Here is a 17,983-nt window from a genome sequence, read left to right as displayed (position 1 = left end):
AGTGTTCCATCTGTCTCGTTTAGTTTGAGACTGGCTCTGATGGCTATAAAAAATTCGTCGTTGAGCATACAAATTTTATAATAACCATCGGATATAGTGTGGCAGCTTCCACCGATGAATAGCCTTTTGTTGTTTGTATATTTACTGATATTCATCCATCATGGGTAATACATGATGTCACAGACAGCGGCTTGGAGTGCCCCCGATGTATTATTGAATGCATGAAGCAGTTGAACGAATTCACCATTCGTGATTCCCGAGAGCGTAACGAACATGTTGACTGTATAAAGTTCCTTCATTATATTTTCAATATGTACACACCGTGAGTACTTTATCCTAAAAGTAATAACGTAAGTGCTGCTGATCTCACACATATGAAAACTGCTGTGGATGCGGACGGCTCCCACTTTCGACCTCAGTTTATCGGTGTATTAAACATTATAAGTTTCCTGTAACAAATGTGAAAATGGTACATGCTTGGTTTCCAAACCCTATGTAATTCTGCCAAAATCAATCCAATTTTGACTGTGGAGCACGACAACTGGATCTGGGGTGACCTTGACCGACTCTCGTCACGATGAATTAAGTCACTTCATTTTTTCGTTTCACGTCTACTACCAGATCAGGCACATCATGAAAGAAATCAGCGCACCGCTTCCGCAGGACAAGGCATGGGACTCGACGAACAATCCATACGACCAGCGTGCTTTTGAACGTATTTGCGATTAATTTCAAATAAATCTGAACATGGATTGGCATTTGCGAGGTGTGAATCACGGTTTGGGTAGTCCAATCACATCACAATATGCCCATTGTAGAAGCGAGCAAACTACAGAAAGAAGGGTGTGGAAAGACATACGTAAAATCTTATGTTTGTGAAGACGTATTTGTCACGACGAATGAGTGGAGGGAAGTAGTATGATACTGGGGCTCCGGCCGCAATTGCCTTGGAAGGTTTATTAGATTGTAAGTCCAGCCCAGCAGCTTATCAAACAATTGGTGGATGCGTAGCCGTAATATTGAGCGACGATGTTATGGATGGGATCTGTCATAAATTCCTTGAAGTAGGCTAAGGAGTAGGTCGAGTCCGGGGCGGTGCGTTCTCAGGTCTCCAGGCTATAATTGACTAAAGTATCACTGACATGTTGTAGCCGTTCTGTACCCACCAGACCTAAACTATTGTACAGGGCGCTGAATTTCCCTCGACTTATTACTCGGCGTAGGGCTGAGTAAATATCGAGCCTATCGACGTCCACCCCGACACGCCTCGATCAATCTCCACATGATATATAGATATACGAAATATACAAATGTTTAATAAGGTGGTAATACCGTGTCTCGGGGAACAATTTTTAAATTTCTCTCAGAAGAATCCTCTCGGCGGTCCGTCTTTTTAAGAAGTACAAAGATGTCCACTCAGTCGATATAGTACATTTTTATAGACCATATGGGGTCTGTGCCACGTCTTGTGCTGCCTCCTCAAGTTCACCGGGCTGATACAAATGCCTCACGCTGATCCGACTTGATCGTGTTTTTCCAAGTTTATTACCCTTGAACGATGGTGGTGCAGCCAATTCAGCCGTGGCGGATTTCATTTTAATGACTTCAACGGGTCTCTTGTCGAGGAGTCTGGTAACTTCGTTGTTGATGGCCACCACCACTCGAGGCAAGTGTTCAACCCATTCCGTTGGAAGTACTGGTGACCGAACAAACGCTCGGCCACGGTGCGGTTGAACCTCTCGACGATGGCTTGGCTACGGTGAGCTCCAGCCACGCCTCGTCAAACTTGGACGTCGTGCTTGGCCAGCAGGTGTGACACGGCTCCCATAAGCTCGCGTCCGTGATTGTAATTCGGCAAGCCAGGTCAAGCGACTACGTTTTTAGGTCGTTCCAGTGCCTTGGCCACTTGGTTCGAATCTTTGGTCGTCAAGGGCTCGGCCTCCTTGTAGCGACTTGCGACATCGACGACGGTCAGAGCATACTTGTAGGTTTTGCATCTGCATCTCATCACACGCTGTCGTGTGGGAGAAACAGGAGGTCGGCTTGATGGATTCGATTGGGGTTTGAGACATCAAATTTTCGTCAGGGGATGAATTTGGGCTCTGGCAGGTAGATTTGCCAGAGAGCTTGTTTTTCAAGCCAAGCTTTGGCTTGTCTTCAGAGACTATCGGGGCTTTGGCGAGTTTCGGGATGGCGGCCGCACCTTTCCAGTACCCGCGAGGGCTGTAATAAAAAAAAATCCATGATTTTATGTACTTATTTTTTTTACCCTAATATTACAGTGCCTGTACACATAAGTCGTCACTCCATTACGAGCAATCCAGCGTTTCGTATGCAGGGGTGACAAGGATGTTTTATTCAGGGTGATCCCGTAGATTTTATGTTGGTGACTTCTGAGCATATTCATCTGGTGTTTGAACGTGTGTTTATGGCAGAAAGCCTGTTTAAAGAGGGTGTGTTGGACTTGCCGTTGCACGACGTAAATTTTCACCCCTTTAACCTTTCGGATTTCCCCATCATCAGCTTTCAGGATGGAATACATTTTAGGTCTTAACCCGACGTATTCCGCAATGGGTCTACCTGTGCATTCATCCTTCTTTTTGCCTAGGACTTTTTTATTGCATGTACTGTGTAGGGCGTTGTCTGATGGATAATCGCTCGTATCATACAAATCAATATTTTTTGCCATGTCCTCGTACACGTCCTGGGTACGAATTTTTAAGAGCAATGAGTCGGTGTCGTAATACAACAACGATCGCCATATTGCGTCTTAAGTTTATGATAATAAAAGTCATACATAAGGTACTTAGACCGATCGAGGATGCTCATCCCCACGTAGACTGGGCGATTGAGCCTGATGTGGCTTTTTCATATGTAGAGCCGCCAAGTTGTTATCAAATAGCTTGTTTCAGTTGAAGGCCAGGCTGGCTATGAGTTTTCCCAGTTTTTCTTCTTCATTGGATCGCACTAATTTCACATGGATGCGCTTTCTCAAGTTTTCCATCGTTTTGCTATACACCGAATTATTCATCAATTTATAGAGATTTTTCTCAAAGTCACTCATGGCTTGTTTTCTCAGCTCGGTATTCAATCGAATGTAGGGTTCCATCCACGGAGTTTGATAAAATTTGAGCACCCGGTGTATTTTTTTCAGCTTCATGCCCAGCGACACGTAAAGTTGCACATTCCTATAATGCACGATGTACTTGGTTTTATTCATCAAGTTGGGCATGAGTTTTTCTACCTGAGCTGGTTTCGTCGTGCGCAACAAGTGTCTTTTGTGGATCGATTTTGAGCTTTAGGTTGCACACGTTGTGAACGGCACCTTGGTACCGACCCGTGATGTGGCAATGATCTCTCACAGAATCCCTGTTCATAGGTTGGTTGCACACGTGGCGATGCGTCGACGTTTTGTGCCTGATTTTGTCGTCCTCCATCATACGCATGGGTATAATGTTGGCTAGCTTGTCCCTGATTTTTTTCTCGTCGTGTTGTGAGGACGTAAGAATCGTTTCAGCTGTGTTGGGACCTCGGTAGATCACGGGAGCCTCCGTTTGTCTGTCGCATTGGACGACCACATACCCAAACCCGCAAGCTTGGTGTTCCTGCATTTTGTATGTGAAACTTTGTTCGGTCGTGTCGGGCAAGACGTGTTCGATCTGTTTGGTGAGGGCTTTGAAGTCGGCGTACATCATGCAAGGCATGGGCATTTGTTTTTTTATAATGGTTAAATTGGATCGTCGATCCTGATCGCGGTCCATCCCACTCCTAGGCAGTCTTGCTTATGGGCTTCCAGCAGGTCAGCTCATGTCCAGCCATGCAGACAGTGTTTGTAGAAATTCAACAGTCAGCTTTTAATCGATGTGTAGTGATACTTGCCCTCTTTTTTGACGAGAAATAAATTGATCTTGGGTATGTTTTCTGGATTGGAGCTTAATCTGTGCACGATCGTACCCTTATCGTGTTCAAAGATGTTGATGGCTAAATGGCTTTGTTTTTCCACTTGAGCGATTTGGGGGATGGGTGTGGGTGCGTCTATACCTTCGAAGTTAAGCCCATCGTCTGTGGAATAGGTGGAAGGTCTATTCGCCACTTAGAATCAGCGGGGAATAAGGCGGATTTCAGCGCCCATCTTAAGCAGTTATCGTCATTGTGTTTAACATTGATGATGGCTTGTTTTTTCTTGTAATACGGAGGCAAATCTAGGTGCAATCCACCTTTACACGTCCTGTAGTTCGCGATATCCAGGTAGATGGTATCGATGGTGTCCACCACCCATCTGGAGCCTCTATGGGTAAATTTTTCCTACGATTCTTGTATTTGTTGCAATGAGGTATCGAGGGTCGAAGGGATCGAGTCAGATTGAAGTACGACTGCTGTTTGCTGAGCGACATTTTAAGGGTGAGCTGGTATTTGATACTTTTTAAATCGTCTAGCTCTTCGTTAATTTTGCTGGCGATCAGAGTGAGTGAGTGAGTTTAGTTTTACGCCGCACTCATCAATATTCCAGCAATATGGCGGTGGTCTGTAAATAATCCAGTCTGGACCAGACAATCCAGTGATCAACAGTATGACAATCGATCTGCCCAATTGGGAACTGATGACATGTGTCAACCAAGTCAGCGAGGCTGACCACCCGATCCTGTTACTCACCTCTGACGACAAGCATAGTCGCCTTTTGTGGCAAGCATGGGTTCCTGAAGACCTATTCTACCCTGCATCTTCACGGGTCGCTGGTGATCAGAGGTTTAATATCGTTGACATCGATATTAGACTGGACGGTCATTCACCACCCTCTTAAATATTTCCCCACCGCATGATCCGTCGGTTCAAATTGTAATTTGATCCGCTCGGTGTCTTCCAGGAGTTTGATCAGCTCGGCTTTCTTCAGTCTGGAATAACCTATCAACCCCCCTTCTTTAGCTCGGCTCTTTGACTGTGGGAGGTTTCTGAACATCGAGTAATTTCAATAGCTGGTTTTTCTTCAATCGGGAGTAACCGACCACGCCATGTTCTTTGGCCATCGCTTTCTATGCTCGAAGTGTAAACATTGTCACTATATCAATGTGTGAACAAAAATGAATAATTATATTCAGATGCGAAGTGAAATCTCTAATAGACCGACTTGCTATAACCACATGTGAAATCATATCTCTAATTGATTGAATTTGGGCAGATAACTCCGTCAGCCTTCTCTTTGACGAGTTTTAAAATGAAGAGCACATAAAATCCTTTTTTTAAGTTTTTTATTCTGAGTAGTCGGTTGTGTTCGTTGAGATAATCTCTTTTCGTCTGGCTTCGTATCTCACGTACAGTTTATCGATTTCTTCAGCAGGCATTTTTTTAATTTTGCAGGGAGTCCCCACCGAAGTATTGTTTGGCTTTGCCACCGACCGCCAGCGCCACCGGTCTCTCCCGCTTGTCGTCTTTTTTATTATTATCCATCATTTGCTCGAGCAATTCGTTGCACTCCATCTTATAATATAGCAAGCTATTTTTAAATCTAATAAAATAAAATCCAACGCACGCGAAACACAGCGATAGAAAAGTCAAGTGACACGCCACGAAAAGTTCACGCCACATTCTTAAGCTATGCTAAGGTATGCTAAAATTTTCTTTAATTTGCTTAAATTATCCTAGAATTTTGCTTAAGCTGGCAGATTTTATAAGCTAAGGGTTTTTTCACACGGTCGCGTACTTGTTTGCTCGGAATCAAATCGTTTTCCCGCAAGTATTCCTCTAACGAATCCATGTCCAGTGAAATAAGACGACCAATCGGGTTTGCTGCCTTAAGTCTTTGAGCAACGAGTTAATTTTTGCGTCAGTACCCAAACGCTGTGTTTCGTGTGCCGGCCCGAGAAGGCCAGGTACGATAGCATGTCTCGTTTTTTAACAATTTCCTTGTTGTTGCTGCAGTCGTCTGGGACGAACAGCATCGACTCCCCTTTAAATTTATCATGTACAACTCCAGTCCTGCAGACGCGTTCCTGGATCCACTTTGTGCACGTCCGGGTCCGTCATTACCCACACTCTCTCGCTGTACGTCTTGTTCACCTGCAAAGTCGGACAGAGAATGACGATGAGGTCGAACGCATCCTGATAGTATCCTTCCTGCACATCCCATCTGGCCGCACACGATGGCGCAATACGGATCACGAGGCAGGTCGATATCGATCTTAATAGATGGCTTGCACGAATCTTCCATTGTCTATATTCAGCTGCGCATCCATAATCACGTACAAATATAAATTTAATTTACCCGCTGTTTGAGTTTTTTTGCTGATTTGAATCATAACCCCCTCGCTGCCATTGTCGATGCGACATCTGCTCCCGTGCAGCCGATCGTCGTCCGTGGATCGCATGTCCAGTTACAGCGCGTACTTGGTCGTTAGGTATTGCCCTAGCGTCACATAGGTGAGACTGAGATCCTTCATGATCGCGGTTGATTTCCGGTGAGCGCTTGACCGCTGGTAATTTTTGAATTTCATCCCACTGTTGGTAGGCTTGCATGCCTTGGCTAAATAGTTGATTTGGCATGCCCTCGATGGTCACTTCTACTTTGATCATCTCGGGGTTCAAATATATTTCGTTAATTCTTTCAAACGGTGAAAATTCTTCCACCATCAGGATCAAAATGCCTTCATCGATCGAGCGGGTAAGTTCAGATTGATATTCCACAGCTTATCGCTTTTATTCGCGACAATCTTCCAATGCCGCAGTACGCGATTGTACAGGATGGCTACCATTCCCGAATACTAGTTGCGAATGTGTCGAGCCAATTCCGGATTCGTGACCTTGTCGAACTCCAGCGAAATATTGTGGTATAACTGCCCTCGCTGTTCTCTACAAAAACAACCTGTCTATAATCCTTAATCATCAGTTCGTATTCCAGCCTATCGCCCAGAGCGGCTAGATAAAAGGACATGTGACACATTTTGATAGCGTTCGATGGCACCCGGCGGACCGACCGTTCTGGCAATAGCATCCTCGATGTTGGCCATGAATTGTTTCTGCACGTTGTAAGCCGTCCCTTTACCCATGATGCTCGAACGGGTTTTCGCCTGTGCACCCAGCAGTGCCCACACGTACGTTCGAATCGAATCGTTTAGTCTGACAACACCAGGACGAGTAAACCCTTTTGACGTCCCCAACATATATAGTTTCCAATCGTCTACAGCGTATCGAGGCTGCTCCACCTTTTGAATGGTGAATGCAACACCGCCTTTAAAATTCAGTCAACCATCACTGACTTATTTCAAAGATCGTGCTCCACTGTACGGAATGCCCAAACCGTGGTTCGTAGCCGGTCTACGGCAACCCGTTTTCGGATTGAGTTCAAATTCACCACATATCCATTCGTACGCACGTCGATCGTATGGATTGTTTACTGCATTCCACGCCTTGTCCTGTGGAATCGGGGCACTCATTTATTTGAGGATGCGCCTGATTTGTTAGTACATGTGAAAAAGGATCACAGACTGACTCAGTGGACCGCGATGAGTGTTGTTCAAGGTCACGCCACACCCCGTCGTTGCACACCACATGGCGATATTGAATTGATTCTGCCAGAATTGCATCGGGTTGTTAAACCAAGCGTGTACTGTTTTCACATTTGTGACCGAAAGCCTATATTTTTCAAATACATCAATAAATCGAGCTCGAAAGTGGGAACAATCTGCATCCACCACAATACTCGACTGCGTGAGATCGGTTGCACTTAAATAATCGCTTTTAGAATAAATCACTCCTGGTGTATACTTATTAAATTATTAGACATATTAAATTATTATAATACATATACATATTTTTCAATATGTAAGTGACCCTCCCGGGAATCACGAATGCTGAATCTATTCAACTGCTGCACACGATCGATAATATGTCAGGACGACTCTAAGTCGCTCTCTGCGATCTCACCTATTACCCGCAATGGTCGAATATCACAAAAGATATAGGGAAAAACAGGCTATTCGTCGTTGGAAATTGCCATGATTTGTCTGACGGTTATTACAGCGTTTGTATGCTGAACGGTGAAATTTTCAAACCCATTGGAGCCCATCTCAAACTCAACGAGTCAAATGGCACGCTGACGTTGATGGCGGGGGAAAAACCCTTCCGACTTGGTAGGCCTTGGCGAGAACTCTCGTTTTTGACCTTGCAGCATAAAAGGTTAACGCAGGGCATAATCACGGAATTAAAAGTATCAGTTTTAGATATAAAATATAAGCCCGTACATATAGGATACCTCAGCGTCACGCTGCACGTAAAACAATGACTCAAGCTTCTGGAACAGCCATGTGACTGACAAAATGCACCAATATAGCGATCTCCGACCTCGGGGATACGCGCGGATTCGACGAGCCCGGAATCGACGGTAAACTGTAAACGGCAACTGAAAACAACATTTATAAACGAATCGAATTGCCGAATTGCCCAAACCGTGGTTAGTACCCGGTCTACGGCAATCCGTTTTTAGGATTGAGTTCGAATTCACCACAAATCCCTTCGTACGCACGTCGATCGTATGGATTGTTTACTGCATTCCACGCCTTGTCCTGCGGAATCGGGGGGACTGATTTCTTTGAGGATGCGCCTGATTTAGTAGTACATGTGAGAAAACAAAGACCACTATCTGACGAAACTCGTGAATAACGGAACGCTGCACGTGGCTTACGTCCCGACGCAAAGACACACCATGATCATCATCGCATTGTCGCGTAAAATAGCACTCATGCTATCGAGTAAACCCAGGACGCAAGACGTTAGTTTGCAGATGGTGTCGGAATTCGACGGTGTGGTCAACATGCTGGAAGATCTTGCGGCGAATTTCACGCTGGTCATCCAAGATTACCTCAGCGCGCAACGTCGAAATCGTAATGGCATCAAACGCCGGTGGACCTGACAACAACAATACCACGTTTGCTCCGTTTACATACATCTCATGGGTTTGAAGTGCACATATGAGAAATTATCCGAAAACCAATTAAAACTATTTAGTAACATATCTACCATGAACCACCAACCAAGTGTCACACTCAGCGAATTGCACACCACGTTCGTAATAGAAGTCTATCTCGCAGACGCTCGTAGGAGGTCAGAACGACAACTTTTGGATGGGTTGACAATACACTGGTCGGACAGACACAATAACTAACGTTGTCGTATCGTCATAAGACCGGAATCGGCACCCTTAGTAAGCGTTGATGGGGTGCGTGCTATAGAAAAAAATTCGATTAGTGTCTCGACAATTTAAGTGTACGATAATCTAAACCTGGACAACATTGGATAGCTATTTGCATGTAGCTATAACATAATGTTTGAGGGTTTGGGAAGAAAGCCTGAGTATTATCGAGGCACATTCCACACATTTCCACAAAGGAATGATGATTCTTTCCAACACAATCCACAGATACTTCAAAGTAAAAACAGTAAAACCTGTGGACTGTATGCTTTGTGTTCTGTGATGATGAAAGCCAGAGGATATTCACTGAAATTCTTAATCATTCTACTTTCAACCCAAGGTGAAACGATATGCTAGTGTATAGATATGTGTTTTCATTATGTGTCACTTATAGTTAACGTGGTCCTCTTCCTTAAGAGTTTCACTGGAAACAGTGTTATATCTGAATAAAATGCATATTATTGTTCAGCAAAGAAAGTGTCTTTGTTGTTTGTCAATCAGAGTTTCTACCATTTGAATTGGAAATGGTACTGGTAGAATCTCCGAAATGAGGTGTTTTGTTAAGTCAACAAAATGGCAGATTTGGGGACTATTTACCCTGTTATACAACAGCAAAGATTACCGCGTCTCTCTAACAGGTGGTTGTACCTCAGTCGCTCCTTGTCCAAACCCCCACCTAATGACAAGGGTTGTGTGAAAGAATGGGTGAAAAAACCTTTAAAATCCTTAGGGGATGCCCTCACGAAACTGGCCGGGAAAGGCCTGGTTGCCCTTCCTGGTATCCTCGTTAGCATCGTTTCCGGGTTGTTAGGAAAATGGTCATGTGGCGTTCTTCATTGCCGTGGCCAGTCTATTGTATGTTGCTGCTAAAGATTTTTAACCCTACAAGACACAATCCGCGATTCCACTGACCACGAGCACTGTTTTACGATCGATGTGACGCGGATTTTCAACCACCCAAACCGTACTTAGGGATATAATCCCCGGAAATTCTCCATCAGCCATGTTTCTGTTATATTAGATATATAAAACTATACTTTCAATATAAACGATGTCGTCGGCAAACGGACAAAAACTAAACCCTTTCCGAAGACTGAGGGAACCCTTGGGGGTCAAAGCCATTCGTCATTCCTTGATGATCACAAATAATCCGGGTATGATGGATGAAAACCAAACGCTGTTGGTTCAATTTCCTAATCTGATCGTGAATGACGTCGTCGTCCCCAGGCCACGCTCACCCGTGTGAGTGTGTGTGCGCTTGAGTATGAAAGGAAATGGAGATTACCTTGGGCCCAGCACCCGACAATTCTGCACAAGTACAGTAACAAGAATACGTGTCGAGTCGCCACGTCTGTATTAGTCTCTTCGGCAAAAATGACCTGTTAAAAAGACTGGATCGACTGTGCTTTGGATACAACAACTTAGAGCTTTAGATTTTCAGATCAGTTTGGATTCCCGAAGATGATAAATGAGAACTCGAGACGAACATCGTTCAAGCCATCATCAAGAAAACCACTATTAAAATCAGTGGGAACAAGGTTTTGACCATTGACGACAGTGATGTGTTTTTCAGTTACACAGACCACTCGAGAACCATGAGCGAACGGAAAAAGATGAAATATCAAGGCATTTGTCCAGGAAAAACTTGTGCAACAACAGGGTTGCGTGTGGGATATGCTTTTATGCAAGCCACTATACCGAAGGGGCATAAGGATATAGCCAATGCATTTGGGAGCCGATTTTGCATTCTGCTCGACTTCGAGTCACTCGAGGGTCACATGCCATTTTACCAAGCCACGCTGGGCGATAGGTTGGAATACGAACTAACTTTTAACGACTGTAGAAAAGTCATTTATTCGTCAGAAATCGGTAGCTATACCATCAACAACATTTTGTTTGAGTTTGACATGGTGACAGATACAACACTGGCCAGACAAATTTGCAACCAGTATTTGGATATCCATCTTGTACGATCAAGTTCTGCGCCATCGTAAAATTGTCAGGGATAAAAGCAATGCGTTTGAACATCAATCTGAACGTGCCAGCTCGATCAATCCTTCCGTTGGAAGAATTTATACCGTTTCAAAGAGAAAACGAAATGTACTGGAACCCTGAGATAACCAAAGTGGTAGTGATCATTGAGGGCGTGCCTCATACCTTCGCTGAAGGTATGAGGGCCTACCAACAGCGTGGCGCAAAAATAATTACCGGCGATAAAGCGCCCACCAGAAATCAATGTGGTTGTCAAAGATCTCGGTCTCACCGACCTGAAGGTAGAGGATTATTTGATGGACAAATGACTTCTGTGGTTGGATATGTGATCTACAGATGATGATCAACTTCACGGCAGTGGGCGGCGCATCGAAAACGTGAGAGCGGGGATTACGATCCAAATCGCCAAGAAGTCTCAAACCGACGATAATTTAAACTTCTATCTGTACGTGATTATGGATGCCCAACTAAATGTACAAGACGGACGATTCGTTCAAGCCATCTATTGAGCTCTCTCTGGAGCCGCATTGCACTATCATCTGCAGTCAAACGGGTTGCAGAAAAAATGTTTTTGTATTGGGTATTCTACAAGGGTATTATCAAGACGTTTTCGATCAAATCGTTATTCTTTGTCCTACGTTTCGCGTCGATAAAACGTACACGGAGAGATCCTAGGTGATGAACGACCCCGAGATACATAAAATCGATCCGGGAGTCCGTTTGTAGGACTGGTTAAAGGCCTTTCATGACAAGTTTATCCTAGACGATTGCAGCTCGAATAAAGACATCGTCAGAAAAAAAGAGAGAGTGAGTGATTGTGTGAGTTAATATTTACAGTCACATCGGCAATATTTCAGCCATATTGTGACGAGAACAGTTTATAATTATATTACAGATCAATAAAGTTAGAAATTAAAAGCCTGTTGATGAAGAAAAGTAAAACTACTAGTGTATCACAGATATCCGTTAAATGTAAAATATTTTGATCATAAATAACAATACAATATAAAAACGGGCTATAGATTGTCAACGACTAAAGGTAGATCGCCATACTAGGGACCATGGGAACTTACAGTACATTTACTTCCTGCATGGGCCCTAGCAGGATGTACATCATCTCTTCAGGTGATAGCAATTTAGACACATCTAGCCATAAATTAAAATACATATATTCTATGATTAAAAACGTGGAAAGTTTGATTTTACTTTGAACGTTTTGGGACTTACGTACCCTCTCAGGACGACAAAAATATATAGACATGTTATGGTATTTAGCCTTCTCGGGTCGTAACATGAAACCAGGCCTTTGGGTCCTCGAGGAGATAGATGATGTAAAGATTTACGCTGGTCGCTTCGTTGACCTTTTGAGCGTGCGATTAATGAACTTGCTGTATCCCCTTGGACGAACATAGAAGACGATCGTTACGTCGATTTATGGCTTCCGAGACACGATGGACAAAAATACATAAAAAGACAATAATTATTTTTTTTCCCACTCGGAGGAGCTTAATTAACAATAAATAACCCTCTCAGCGGAATTGCAGCCATACCACCACTATATAAATACTGATAATATCTGTAGCAGTAACGATGGCAGATGTGATTCGACTCTTTCGTCTGCTTTGTTCTAAGAGAAATAGATTACATATTCCGTGGACATTTAGGGACCGTTTCAACCCTATTGAAATGTACAGCGACAATCAATTATTCGAAAGATACAGATTTCGTACTTACGCGAAAGTATTTCACACCTTGTATTTGTTGATATTTAATTATTTATCGTGGGTTGACAGGTGCGTGTGTAGCGGCCATAAACTTTCCCGAGTCCCGTGCTGGGATTCAAACCACGGACCTTCTGATCAGAAGTCGGACGCCTTGTCAGTATGACCAAAGAGGTTAACCCCGTCAGCAAACTGACAAGGTTAGGATGTCATCTGTGGGATGACTCCACACCCTGCTACATACTCCCCCGTCACTAGAAGGCACGTCCCGGGCCGTATATCAGGGTACTGAAACTTTTTTTGCCTAAATTTCATATGAACGTACTCAGCCCCACGTTGGGCGCCAATGTAGCGGCCATAAAGTTTCCGAGTCCCGTGCTGGTATTCGAACCACAGACTTTCTTATCAGAAATTGGACACCTTGTCCACATGACCAAAGAAGTTAACCCCGTCAGCAAGCTGACAAGGTAAGGATGTCATCTGTGGGATGACTCCACGCCCTGCTACACGTGCAGGTGCCTGGTGGTATTTCATTAAAGAACTCCAAGACATGCTGATAGCATTCTGAGAAAAGCGTGCATTGCCATGGTGACAGACTTAAGTTTAGTCTCACTTTAGATTGTGTAAAACCGTTTCATGATTCAGTCTTAGTCCGAGTCTTAGCTTAGCAAGAACAACCAAAGTTAAGACTAATTTCTTGCTCAGCAATTTTCAGAGTTGAGACGCTTTCATTATCCCAGGGCCTGGTCGACCTGAATGCTGACGGTACCTAACGTTATTAGTTCGTTGATTAGTACTGGCCGGTAGGCTGACAGTCAAGGGATGGCAACCAACATCTTTTGCAATAGCCCTCAATGCCATGCCAACATTCCGCATACCAATATTTTGTCAGGTTTGAATAGCTGACAGTTGAGAAGGACCTATAATTGCTTACCAACAGCGGAATCCATTGATTTTCCAACCCAATCTCTAACAACAGTTTATTAAAACATGATATTTTCTTATTGGCGAGTACACGTGTAGCACATGCACATCTAAAATCAATGTATGGTGCGCTCGAAGGTTTAATAAAATCACACAACAAACATAATTATGATATGAACAAAACAGTTATATGGGGTGATGCTTTTGTTCACGTGTCTACTTACGTCGTCTCCATATTGGGTAACGAGTACCGCAGTGCTGGAACCCTGGTGGTGAGTCCAGTGGTACACTATCTCCGGCGTCATACCAGCCTTCTGTAAGCAGCCTGTCGTTGATGGCTCTCTCACCTGTTGCAATAACGTAAGCACGGTCTCGCTTCTGACGACTTGGAACTTCCATGGGATTTAAGCAAGGATCTGAAGCAGTAGCATGGTATGAAATCACATGTTACGATACAATTTCAGTTTAAATGAATCCAGCAATCTGTTTTTAATCAGTTTCCCCGAATACATTCTCTTGATAGAAAGATCTAGGGATGGGTACAATTGTGCACATCTGTGATCTTCAAACTGGCCGCCGCAACAACCTTATTGCTGTTCCCAATACATTATCTGATAATGAAGATTGTGTATACACATTAAAGTATCTACAAATATGTGCGTGTGTAAGTGTGAGTGACTGAATTTGTGTGTGTGAATGGCAATGGAGTGCATGAGTTAGAGCTTGCATGTGTGTGTGAATAGAGCCCGTGTGAGTGTGTTTGCGCGCGAATGTGAAATGAAATGGAGATTACCTTGGGCCCAGCACCCGACAATTCCGCACAAGTACAGTAACACGAATACGTGTCGAGTCGCCATGCCTGTATTAGTCTCTTCAGCAAACATGACCTGTTAAAAAGACTGGATCGACAGTGCTTTGGATACAACAACTTGGAGCTTTAGATTTAGAAATTATAAACATACAAACAATTGTATATGTACATATATTCTACATATATTCACACACACATTCTGCAAGTTAATTAAATTTATCGTGAATCCTTCCTGCATAACACTGGGAAGTGTAGATCCAACAAAGACAAAGTAAATACCACAATAAATTGGTTATTATGCTTAAATAACGGAAGACAATACGATAGCGTTTGAGCGTGAGTTCTGTTTAGCATCTCATTTAAAGTGGTCCCGGCATGTCAGCTTGCTGGGGGGAAAACGGTAATGAAGATTTCAGACGCTTAAAATTTAGGTGAAAGCAACGAATACGGTATGGTGGTCGGAAACCCAGACACACACTCGTAGCGAACTCACAATTACAAGTGTCTGGCGTGGAACGTTGCACAACTGAGCCAAAACGTTTGCCGTGATAATATCAACTATACCTGTTTTGTCTGCAAAGTGATCAAATAACACGCTTTGGTTCCTTCACCAAGGTGAAGGAGTTAGCAGAAACATTCATCTATCAGTAGCATTGGACGGGGCTGTATGGGTTCCTTGGGTCTTCTATAACCCAGGTCGAATATTAAGGGGACGCAAACGAATGTTCTATTTGTAAAAAATCACTCTGCTTGTGACACAATCAATTTACCATCACGCCTGCATTGTGTCAGGTTTAGGAATCTACGTATGGTAATTCAAAATGTAAACATGTAAGTAGGCATCATGTGGTCTGACTTTGATCCTTTTTGAATAAACAAACGCGCCTGTTCTGAAATCCGAGCTGACTAACATAATGGAAACCCTTTACAGCATGTTGCAGTTTGTTTGTTTAATACGAGTGATATCCCCTGCAATAACGCCAGAGGGGACTATATCTACATTTAACAGTACGCCGTGCATTAGGCTTCCATTTCGCACTTCGTGGATCCGCACAACTGATCTGGATGAGGGATAAATATGCAAAGGCAAAGAGTTTTTCATGTTAGTTTTACTTGTGAAACACAGTTGACAATGTCACGAAATTTCTAAATGTGTATTTTTTTACATTTAATTTCTAGAATGGACTGATAAGTTAAGATGATACAAATCACCACACTTTAAATGGTGCTGTACTACACAAATGCTGCGAGGGATCACGTTTTCAAAATCTATTTAAAGATTATTCAACAAATGGACTAGTTAATGATTGGTAACCCCTCAGGACAAGCTTACAGTCATGGCCACGAAATCACTCTCCTTGACGCCCTGCCTTTCCGGAAACACTACAAACTGAAGAGTGGAACAATCTTCCCATCCGAACTCTTATTGACTGTGGACAATGTTGTTATTTTTCGGTGTCCCCTGCCGTAATATTGCTGTAATATTGCTAAAAGCGGTGTAAAACGATACTCACGTACTCACTCCTAACTCATATGTGCTTCTTTTCAACTTAAATGGACTTATTTGTAAAAAACATAGCAAACATAGATAACAAACAAATAGAAACATAGAAAGGAGAACGATAGAAAGAAAAAGACGTAATTAGCCAGTTATAATTAGTGAGTAAGGATTTTTACTCACATCGGCAGTATTTCAGCCATATCTTGGTCTGCTATCTCATTTCCATGTAACTCAGCACTAGTTAGAATCCCCACAATAGCTCAAATAATATACTTTGGACTCATTCTTTTGTTCCTGGTTCACATCATAATAAAGGCCTGTTTTCAGAAGCAGCCAAGAAGCTGTACCTGTCTGGAGGTGCAGAAGAATAACCTGGATTTCAATGTAAAACTCCTTGCTAAGCAGCAAGTTGATGAATCCTCAAACCAGTTGCAAACCAGGTACTCAACACAATCATTACCAATATCATCAGGTGAACTATATAGTGAAAGCTATTAAAAACGCAATTGATATTTGTTGTCCTGGAATTTACAAAGTTCTGTTGAAGATTTTTTTCCTGCAATACAGATGATGTAGGGATAAAAGGTTGTTACTCTGGTACATTTCGAGTTTGAGTGCCCGAGCATTCCTCTCAAATGAACTTCGATGCTTAAAACTGAACCTTTGACAGTTCTCGTAAACACAACCACATTCATGGAACACGATGTGCACATGTATTACCTGCACCGGGCCACCGGAAGTGTGACATTGTCCGCGACCTGGTGCACCACCTGTGACGACAGCTCGACAGGACCGCAATATAGGAGTTTCACACTTGCGAAATCGGTTTCAAATAGCCGCTGATACGACAAGGAGGAAAACTGGGACAAGACAACGTCATGTCAGCGCCCAAACGGGCAAAAACGCCTTCCTGCCTTCAACATCCGGTGTCGTCGCCTGTCCCGTAGTCCAACCTTATTGCATCGCAACAGACTTGCCAGACAGCGATGGGCAGCTAATTGGGCAAATCTTGGCAACAGGCCATGACGAGATGTATTTTTTTCAGATGAATCCAGGTTTAACGTATCCTTTGCAGATGGACGTCAACGGATTTATCGACGTCGAGGAGGAGGACAAGCTGTGTCCTTCAACATGATCGTTTTGGAGGGGATGGTGTCATGATCTGGTGTGCTATCAATGCCGATCCCAGATGGTAGTGGTTAACGCCAATCTGAATGCTCAACGTTATGTGGACAATATCCTTCGTCCGGCTGTACTCACAATGGTTTGGTTTTTTTCATCTTTATTTCCACAGTGTGTTATATGTAGAATGCATTCACATCAATATACTAAATGTATATTTTGAGTGAAAGTAAAAATAAGATGTACTCACAATGATGGGTCAACATGGCGGTCGTACCTATTTTGTGTTTCAGCATGATAATGCACGTCCCCATGCAGATAAGGTAACAAGGGGACTTTTTGAATAATAGGAATGTTCGTGTGATGGACTTGCCTTCATTGTTCCCAGACATGATCCCAATCGAGCATCTGTGGGATGAACTTGGACGACGAGTTCGAAATCAACTTGCGCCACCAAGGATACTTGCTGAATTGACACAGGCCCTTCAACATCACTGGCAGACCATCTCACAGCTGTTCCTCAGAAATTTGTGTCTTTCAATGCCCTGGAGACTGCAAGCATGTCTTGCAGCGTTGAACTGCAGCGGTGGACACACACGACATTGCCTGCAAGTGACCCCACCTCTGTTTGATCTCTTTGTTGCGTCTCTGATGTTGTTGTTGATTGGGCATTTTCAGATGAAATTATCCATAGATGCTCACTTAAAACTTAACTGCCAGTTACATTTATA

At 43.4% G+C, this 17,983-nt stretch overlaps 1 protein-coding gene across 1 annotated transcript in view; it reads right to left on the bottom strand.

Annotated features, from left to right (window-relative positions):
- LOC124271000 overlaps window positions 1–17,983 on the bottom strand; it is an 84,401-nt gene that overhangs the window by 24,142 nt on the left and 42,276 nt on the right. The gene's annotated exons all lie outside the window — the stretch shown is intronic.

The sequence above is a fragment of the Haliotis rubra genome, unplaced genomic scaffold (genome assembly GCF_003918875.1).
Source record: "Haliotis rubra isolate DU_JTF1 unplaced genomic scaffold, ASM391887v1 Scf1565, whole genome shotgun sequence".
Lineage (NCBI taxonomy): Eukaryota > Metazoa > Mollusca > Gastropoda > Lepetellida > Haliotidae > Haliotis > Haliotis rubra.
Note: the sequence above shows the minus strand (reverse complement) of the source record. Positions and strands in the feature narration are given on the sequence as shown.